This window comes from Hyperolius riggenbachi, chromosome 2 (assembly GCF_040937935.1).
Source record: "Hyperolius riggenbachi isolate aHypRig1 chromosome 2, aHypRig1.pri, whole genome shotgun sequence".
NCBI lineage: Eukaryota > Metazoa > Chordata > Amphibia > Anura > Hyperoliidae > Hyperolius > Hyperolius riggenbachi.
Genome location: NC_090647.1, coordinates 359114103 through 359124511, shown reverse-complemented (window position 1 = coordinate 359124511; position 10409 = coordinate 359114103).

The window sequence follows — 10409 nt, the reverse complement described above, 5'->3', positions numbered from 1 at the left end:
CTTCTAGTGGCAAGCCGAAGCTGCTCATACACAAGTGGCTCCATGCTACTGAGCAGGCACTGCTGTACTTGCACAGAGGCAGTAAAGCTGCACCTGTGCATGAAAAGGAGTGCATCCGCAACCTTCCAGAGGGTCCCGGGCAGCAGCTGCAGTGCCCGGGAGGACATGGGAAGCCTCTGGAAGAACCAGTGGCTTTCCTCTTCACAGGTAAGTACCTAACTAATTTTTATGTCTTGGGTTCTCTTTAAAGTGGATCCGAGATGAACTTTTACTCATTGCATAATTGTGTTCCTTTCCTATTGTTTATAGGGCATTCCTCAAGCCAAATACTTTTTTGTTTTTGTTTTAATACTCTACCTATAAACTAAATAAGCCACACCCACAGGTTTTCAGAGAGCCAAGGCACTCTCAGACAGTAGCAAGGGCTCATGGGAGATCAGTCTAGGCAGGAGGAGCGGGAGGTAGTATTAGCCAGAGATTTAAGAGGCAGAGAGGAGGAGGGGGGATTAGGTTTTTTTGCTCAAGATGCAGATAAGCCTGCCTCTGTTTAATGTTTACAAACAACATGGCTGCTGTCATTGTATCACAGAAAGAAATGACCATATTCTATTTAAGCTGTTTGCAGCTAGATTTGCTGTGTAACACATCTAAATCTAAACATTAACCTCCTTGCCGGTTTTCCCGACCTGAGCTCGGGGTAGAAAAAAGAAGCTGTTAGCGGTGATCCCGAGCTCAGGTCAGGGTAGGCATTGCAGAGCTTTACCTGTAGTTTTGGAGTCCCGCGCGCGATCTCGCTGCGCAGCGGGACTCCAGCCTCTCTCCCCGGCAGTGTGGGGTCTTTCCCTGGCCGCCGGGATCCCCCATGTCCCCGCTATTCTTCCGGGGACCCGGCAGCCAGTTGGAGCAGCGCAGCCGTGGTGGCAGCAGCAGAGCGGTGGTGGCAGCGTGACGTCATCGGGGGCGGGGCTAATATTGAAAACGAACTTCTCTATATTAGAGAAATATAGAGAAGTTCGTTTATATGTATATTAGCGCCATCTTGTGGGCAAAGAGAAAACTGCAGCACAGGAGCCCAGGAAGGTACTTTTTTTTTTTTTTTGCTGCAGATCTCCCTGCCAGAATGATTTTTTTCAGGTTTTAGGGTCTGAAAGAGTGGAAAAAAATTGCACCGCTTTTAGACCCTAAAATCTGGAAAGAATCAGACCGCCAAGGAGGTTAAACAGAGGCAGGCTTATCTGCATCTTGAGCAAAAAAACCTAATCTATCTAAACTTTAGATAAGATATATAGACAACTTAAGGTGGCCATACACTGGTCGATTTGCCATCAGATTCGACCAACAGATAGATCCCTCTGATAGAATCTGATCAGAGAGGGATCGTATGGCTGCCTTACTGCAAACCGATTGTGAACTGATTTCAGGCTAAAACTGTTCACAATCTGTGGTGGTGGTGTTGCTGCCGCCGCTCCCCCCCTCCCCCCCCCCGCGCATACATTACCTGCTCCGCCAGTCTCCCCAGGTCTCTGCTGTCTTCTTCTCCGCTCTGGTCTGGTCTCCGGCATGCTTCACTTCTTCCTGCCCGGCAGGAAGTTTAAACAGTAGAGCGCCCTCTACTGTTTAAACTTCCTGCCGGGCAGGAAGAAGTGAAGCATGCCGGCGACCAGAGCGGAGAAGACAGCAGAGACCAGGGGACTCGCGCCAGCCGGAACAGGTAATGTATACCCGCTGTATTGCGTCGGTCGTCGGGCATTCGAACGCCGCTATCGACGCACTCCCGACCCGCCGGCGATCAAGAAAAAGCTTCCACACGGACGGATCGACGGGAATCGACGTGAACGATCGATTTAGGATGGAAATCGATCGTTCTGTCAGCGATGTGCGCAGCGATTTCACAGCCGATTCGATCACTGTGATCGAATTGGCCGTATATCGGCGGGAAAATCATTAGGTGTATGGGCCCCTTTACTTGTTATAGTTAGTTTTTCATCTCGAATCCGCTTTAAGGCCCTAAAGCTTAAAGGGAACATGAAGTGAATCAAATTATTTAAAATAAGCACATGATGTAGCTGCAAATTAATATTATATCCTAACCTCCACATCAGTTCCTCTCAGAAGCTCAGCATTTCCTTCTTACAGTGATCCCTTCCAGTTCTGACAACATTTTGTCAGAACTGATATATACCAGTTGCTGTCAGTTATATATCAGCAGCTGTCAGTTACAAATGAATGTGCAAGGTAATGTCCATGTTCCCCTATGGCTCAAGTGGGTGATATTACAGTTTAACAGTGTGCTCACCAGGAAGCTGTTATGGGGTAATGGCCATTTTTAAAATGGAGGACAGAGAATTCCATTGATCAGTGGACAAATGGGATGCAGGAGAGGAGAAAGAGATTGAGGAGTAGACTACACGGGAGGTAAGTATGATCTGTGGGAGGTAAGTATGATCTGTTTGTGGTTATTTTTACTTTTTATTTTCAGTTCAGGTTCTCTTTAAAGCCGCATCTACATGAGTAGATGCGGCCGCGATGCTGCTTATCAATCGAGCCGCTGATGCGGCTCGATTGATAAGATCCGACAGGGCGGATCTCCGTACCGCCGATTCCCTGCTCGATCCCAGCGAGGGGACAATGGCAGGGAATCGTGCGGGAGATAAGCGGCGCCGGCGGGGACGAGCAGGCACGAGCGGGGAATTGAATGCAGCGCGAGCGGGGACGCGGCGGGCATGCGGAAGAGGCGATCCGGCGGCTAATCGAGCCGCCGGATCGCTACAATGTCCCTCGGTTAAGATGGGGCTTAAAGGACAACTGAAGCAAGAGGAATATGGAGCCTGCCATATTTACTTCCTTTTAAACAATACCAGTTGCCTGGCTGTCCTACTGATCCTCTGCCTCTAATACTTTTAAGGGCCCTTTTCCACGAGCAGTGTTGAAATTCTCACAACTGCTTGATGCTGCCTGGTGACTGCTCTCTGCTGCTTGGTAACTGCTCACTGAACGTGCAGTTCAGCCGCCTGTGGGAAAGGGCCCTTAGCCATAGACCCTGAACAAGCATGCAGCAGATCAGATGTTTCTGACATTGTCAGATTTGACAAGATTAGCTGCATGCTTGTTTCTGGTGTTATTCAGACACTACTGCAGCCAAATATATAAGCAGGATGCCAGGCAACTGGTATAGTATAGAAGTAAATACATATGACAGCCACCATATCCCTCTTACTTCAGTTGTCCTTTTAAGCTGGGGTCCCAATTAAGGCCTCCTTTCCATGAACTATTGAGCTGTGTGCTCAGCAAGCAGTTACCAGGCAGCAGTAAGCAGTTATCATGCAGCAACAAGCAGTTACCAGGCACAAGTGAGCAGTTGAGAGAGTTTGAGAGGCATTTCACAGCCTATCAACAGTTTGTGGAAAGGAGTTTTTCCATGGATGATTCTGCAGTCTCAGGACACTTTTGGCAGACAGCGAGCTGACTGGTCCGCACTAGGAAATCACATGCTGTGAGAGAAAAAAACAACAGACAGTATTTTTTCCTCCGTAGTGGGAATATGCACTTTACCCCCCACTTCCTTGAGATTCTCTATAGGGAAGGAAGAACGCATGTACATTTGTGCAAGTAAGACCCCTGCCTAATTGGTTGGGTGGCAATTTTAGATGCAATCAATGCTCATTTTGTAACTTTGTCTGGGGGTAATACCTTTGTCCATTTGGGCCAGGTCTGTAGGTCCAAACAACTAATTAACTGCAAAACTAGCGGCTTTGTGTATGCCTTGCAGTACACAGAGAAGGAGTCTAGAGATGGCCCGAAGGGTTCCAGGCGAACTTTGGGTAGTTCACCCCCATAGTGCACCATTAGGGTCAACTTTGACCCTCTACATCACAGTCAGCAGGCCCGTTGTAGCCATCAGGCTACACTATCTCCTGGAACCACTCCCCCCCCCCTCTTATATAAGGCAGGCAGCGCCGGCCATTATAGTCGTTCGTGTCCCTGTAGTAATTAGTGAAGGGAAAGCTGCTGGCAGACTCTCATAGGGAAAGATTTTTTTTTTATACCCTCCACCCTCCTCCCCCTTGTCTTGTCTTCCAGGGATTTGTAGGATGTCAAAAGCCAGCTTACATACATTGGCCAGGAATCGAACCCAGGTCAACTGCTTTGAAGGCAGCTATGCTCACCACTATAACACCAACACTACATGCTGAAGCCAGCCTAGCATTTACCATTGTAATATACCCAAGAGAAAAATGAGCTTGCTTATTTGTCTAATCTGCTAGATGAAAGCAGTGGGACACTTGGTGATACTGCTTACAGGCTTCAATTCAAGACTTCAGAAAGATCATGTGCCCTCCTGGATGAAGCTGGTGTAACACACACAGCAAAGGACAGCAATTTGAAGTCTGGAAGATTCCAGGGAAAGGGTGGGAAGGATGAAAAGCTAGGTGGCCATGCAACCATTCCTGCTAGCCTAATGCTTCATACACACTTGAGATAAAAGTCTTTGGAAAAGGCAAGATCACAGACCAATCTTACCACCCTTCATGTAGTATGAGAGCCATACTCTACACAGTCTATTCTATGGAGCTGCACTCCCCAACAAATAAAATCTTTGCAGGATGCTGCACACACAGATGCCCGTACACACTCAAAAGATCATTATCTGCAAAAGATCTGTTCCTGCAAAATATCCATTCCATGCAAAATGCATTATAGTCTATGAGATCTGCAGATCATCATACACACTTGGTTTAACAGACAATCATCTGCAGATCATCTGCAGATCAGATTCAACAGGGTGGATTTTCAGATCTGCAGATGATTGCCAGATATGCAGATGAAGTCTGTTAAACCAAGTGTGTATGATGATCTGCAGATCTCATAGACTATAATGCATTTTGCATGGAATGGATCTTTTGCAGGAACAGATATTTTGCAGATAATGATCTTTTGAGTGTGTACGGGCATCTTTGTGTGCAGCATCCTGCAAAGATTTTATCTGATGGGGAGCTCAGCTCCATAGAATAGACTGTGTAGAGTATGGCTCTCATACTACATGGAATGGGGTAAAATTGGTCTGTGATCTTTCATTTTCCAAAGACTTTTATCTTAAGTGTGTATGAAGCATTAAGCTTACTTGTGTATAACAACACATTGGCTTAAGACTTTAACAAATCCAATGCTCCAATATGGGGAAGCTTCTGTGTGTCACAGTTCACTCATCTCTTCAACTATAAGAAAGTCCCAGGACTAGTCTTAGCTACCGTAATATCTATGTTACGGCAGGGCCCTTATTAGTGGTGAGCATAGCTGCCTTCAAAGCAGTTGACCTGGGTTCGATTCCCGGCCAATGTATGTAAGCTGGCTTTTGATATGGACCAATAGCGTAATCCAAGAAATTCCAAGGGGTCCGCACACTCTAATGTACCAAGTCCTGTGTTAGTCAATAAACGTGACACATAACCATTCCAAAACCAACTAGTCATTTTGGGGCCCCGAGGGGTCCCCTTTGTCAAGGCAACATTACCATTACCATCGTTACCATTCTGTAATGTTGCCTTGACAAAGGGGACCCCTCGGGGCCCCCGACACGACTCGTTGGCTTTGAAATGGTTACGTGTCACGTTTATTAAATAAAACAGGAATTGGTACATTAGAGTGTGTGGACCAGAGCCGGATTAAGGCTAAATGGGGCCCTAAGCAAAGTAACTGATTTGGGGCCCCCCCCATATTAGAATGGGAAGATGCAGCTGCTGTGTGCACAGTAACATGCCTGACACACTGGGGCAGCCGCTCTACTGGTTGCTATGGGCAACAGCCCGCTTTGCTCTGCGGGTGCACAATGCACGGAATAGCAGCGCCAACATGCAGAGGGAGAGATGAATGGCCGGGACGTTGTCACTCGGGGCACCCCTGTAAAGAGGGTGCCAGATATCACAGCAGCAGCACTTTCCCCCTGCATCTCCAGCCTGGCAATAACAGAAAGCTCTGGACACCGCCAACCCGGAAGCCGCCCCCCCCCCAGACAGAATTGCATAACCCCACCACCACCACCATCGAACAACCAATTTCCTCCCAAACTAGAAAGCCACATCCACCATGCAGCCTCCACCCCTGCTCACTGCTGCCTGGTAACTGCTCACTGCTGCCTGGTAACTGCTTGCTAAGCACACAGTTCAACAGTCAGTGGAAAAGAGGCCTAAGGCCTCTTTTCCACGAGCAGTTGAACAGTGTGCTCAGCAAGCAGTAACCAAGCAGCAGTGAGCGGTTGCCAGGCAGCAGCAAGCAGTTGTGAGAGTTTGAGAGGCATTTCACTGCCTATAAACTGTCCATGGAAAAGAGTGTTGATAGGCAGTGAAATGCCTCTCAAACGCTCACAACTGCTCACTTCTGCCTGGTAACTGCTTGCTGAGCACACAGCTCAACAGTCTGTGGAAAAGAGGCCTGAGGTTCTTTGGCATCAAGCAAGTTAGAAGAGGTATGAGTGGTGGGGAATGGCATAGGAAGCTTCTTCAGAGGGAAAACCACTGGATTTTTTTAGGGCTCTTTTTCACGGACTGTTGAGCTGTGCGCTCAGTAAGCAGTTACCAGGCAGCAGTGAGCAGTTGTGAGTTTGAGAGGCATTTCACTGCCAATCAACAGTCCGTGGAAAGGAGACCTAACTTTGATTCTGCTGGACTGTTTTATTTTTTTAAGTTTCTTTTTATTTGTTTTGTTGAGTTTAAATGAGAGAAACATTTTACATGTATTCATTTAAATATTGGATTGATATCGGTAAGTAGATTTGAATATAACCATTTTTAACCACTTGCCGACCACCCACTGTAGATTGGCGGCGGCAAAGTGGCAGCCCCAGGACCACGTAACACACATTGGCGTCGGGTCCAGGGACACTGTGTTGCCGGGGATCGCGCGCTGGAATGCGCGCGCATCCGCCGGCAATAGGCTCCACCCACCCATGACGTCAAACCGCCGGCCGATCGGAAGCGCCCTGGATCGCCGCAACTAAAGCATATAATACGCTTTGTAATGTATACAAAGCGTATTATACAGGCTGCCTCCTGCCCTGGTGGTCCCAGTGATCGAGGGACCACCAGGGCAGGCTGCAGCCACCCTAGTCTGCACCAAACACATTGATCCTGCCCCCCCCCCTTCCCTCTGATCGCCAACTGCACCCCTCAGACCCCCCCCCTTTGCCCACCCCCTCAGACCCCTGTTTGCACCCAATCACCCATCAATCACTCCCTGTCACTATCTGTCAACACTATTTTTTTAGATTAGGCCCTTAACTGCCCCCTGGGGGCTCCTGATCACCCCCCCCCCCCCTGTGTACTGTATATATCTATCCTCCCCTATAATCACCTGTCAATCACCCCCTGTCACGGCTACCCATCAGATCAGACCCTAACCTGCCCCTTGCGGGCGTCTGATCACCCACCCACACCCTCAGATCGCCCACAGACCTGCCGTCAGATCACCTCCCAAGTGTATTGTTTACATCTGTTTTCTCCTCTAAACACCCACTAATCACCCATCAATCGCCCCCTGTCACCACCTGTCACTGCTACCCATCAGATCAGACCCTAATCTCCCCCTTGCGGGCACCCAATCACCCGCCGCACCCTCAAATAGCCCCCCAGACCCCCTCTGATCAACTCGCCAGTGCACTGCTTGCATATATTCTCGCTTGTAATCACCTACTGATCACCTATCAATCACCCCGTCACCCCCTGTCACTACTACCCATCAGATTAGACCCAAATGCCCCTTGCGGGCACCCAATCACCTGCCCACACCCTCAGATAGCCCCCCAGACCCGCTCTGATCAACTCGCCAGTGCACTGCTTGCATATATTCTCGCTTGTAATCACCTACTGATCGCCTATCAATCACCCCGTCACCCCCTGTCACTGCTACCCATCAGATTAGACCCTAATCTGCCCCTTGCGGGCACTCAATCACCTGCCCACACCCTCAGATCGCCCCCCAGACCCGCTCTGATCAACTCGCCAGTGCACTGCTTGCATATATTCTCGCTTGTAATTACCTACTGATCACCCATCAATCACCCCGTCACCCCCTGTCACTGCTACCCATCAGATTAGACCCTAATCTGCCCCTTGCGGGCACCCAATCACCTGCCTACACCCTCAGATAGCCCTTCAGACCCGCTCTGATCAATTCGCCAGTGCATTGCTTGCATATATTCTCGCTTGTAATCACCTACTGATCACCTATCAATCACACCGTCACCCCCTGTCACTACTACCCATCAGATCAGACCCTAATCTGCCCCTTGCGGGCACCCAATCACCCGCCCACACCCTCAGATAGCCCCCCAGACCGGCTCTGATTAATCCGCCAGTGCATTGCTTGCATATATTTTCCCTTGTAATCACCAACTGATCACCTATCAATCACCCCGTCACCCCCTGTCACTGCTACCCATCAGATTAGACCCTAATCTGCCCCTTGCGGGCACCCAATCACCCGCCCACACCCTGAGATAGCCCCCCAGACACCTCTGAACACCTCCCTAGTGCATTATTTATATCTGTTCTCCCCTCTAATCACCCATCAATCACCCCCTGTCACCACCTGTCTCTGCTACCCATCATAGCCATCAGATCAAAACCTCTTCTGCCCCTTGCGGGCACCCAATGACCGGTCCACACCCTCAGATCGCCCTCAAGATACCCCTCGATCACCTCCCCAGTGCATTGCTTGCATCTATTCCCCCCTCTATTCACACCCTGAGACACCCATCAATCACCTCCTGTCACCCCCTAGCACACCTACCGATCAAATCAGGCCCTAATTTGCCCCGTGTGGGCTCCTGATCACTCAGCCAAACCCTCAGATCCCCCTCAGACCCCCTTCCGATCACCTCCCCAGTGCATTAATTGCATCTATTCTCCCCTCTAATCACCCACTGAGACACCCATCAATCACCTCCTGTCACCACCTGTCACCCCCTAGCACTCCTATCCATCAGATCAGGTCCTAATCTGCCCCCCTGCGGGCTTCTGATCACCCGGTCAAACCCTCACCCGCCCCACCGCAGTGACAGAATTTTTTTTTCTGATCACTGCCGGTACGACTTAATTGTGGCAAGACCAACCCTTATGCCACACAATATGCAACCGCCAATCCAAGAAGCTGCTATGCCCAGCCTTTACGGTGGTAGCCACTCCAAGATTCTGAACGTAACATTTTTTGGGGCCTTCTCCTTAGCATGGGTCTAGTCAAAAAGAATGCATTGCGGTCTTATTGGTCTACGCACCCAATACATCACATGCCCATGTTCTCTGCTGCCATGTCCAGGCCACGATTTGAGAACATCCTGCGCTTCCTGCACTTCAGTGCCAATACAACCTGTCATCTAAGAGGTCACCCTGCTTATGACCGGTTCCACAAAATTCGGCCCCTCATAAACCACCTGTCATCAAAATTTGCAGATGCTTATACCCCTGAACAGTCATTTTGAGGCATTTGGTTTCTAGAATACTCCTCACGGTTTTGGGCCCCTAAAATGCCAGGGTTGTATAGGAACCCCAAACACTGGTTCGCACGACAGCCAGGGGCCCCAGCCTCTCTCACTTGCTGGGGCCCCCAAACCACCATGCGATACCCAGAGGGAAATGTGGGCAAGCCCTGGCTCTCTCGCCTCCAGGGACTTCACCCCCATCACCTCCAAACTGAATGCAAACTGCAACACACACAAATGCTTACTACCAGTTCAGGCATTTTCCTACCTCTATCTGCCCAGCAGGTGCCAGTCAGCCAATCAGGTGCACTGTCATACACTCTTTGCCTGCCATACCGATCTAGCAGGATCTGCACAAATTAGCATTCAGGTGGGAGGCTTGGTTGGACGTAATTATTGATTACATCTTTTACAGGGACCGCCGCGTGTAGGCATCTCCCACACAGTCCCATCCCTAACCACTAACCTGTCAACCGCATCCTGGTAGCTGCAAAAACAAATTTAAAATCACAAACACTGGTTCGCACGACAGCCGGGGGCCTGAGCCTCTCTCACTTGCTGGGGCCCCCAAACCACCATGCGATACCCAGAGGGAAATGTGGGCAAGCCCTGGCTCTCTCACCTCCAGGGACTTCACCCCCATCACTTCCAAACTGAATGCAAACTGCAACACACACAAATGCTTACTACCAGTTCAGGCATTTTCCTACCTCTATCTGGCCATGCTTGTTTGCGTTTGTGATTTTAAATTTCTGTTTTTGCAGCTACCAGGATGCGGTTGACAGGTGAGTGGTTAGGGAGGGGACTGTGTGGGAGATGCCTACACGCGGCGGTCCCTGTAAAAGATGTAATCAATGATTAGGTCCAACCAAGTGAAAGGTTTTATTAATGTGCTACTTGAACCACCCTGGTATTAAAAGATATACAGCACCTCAAA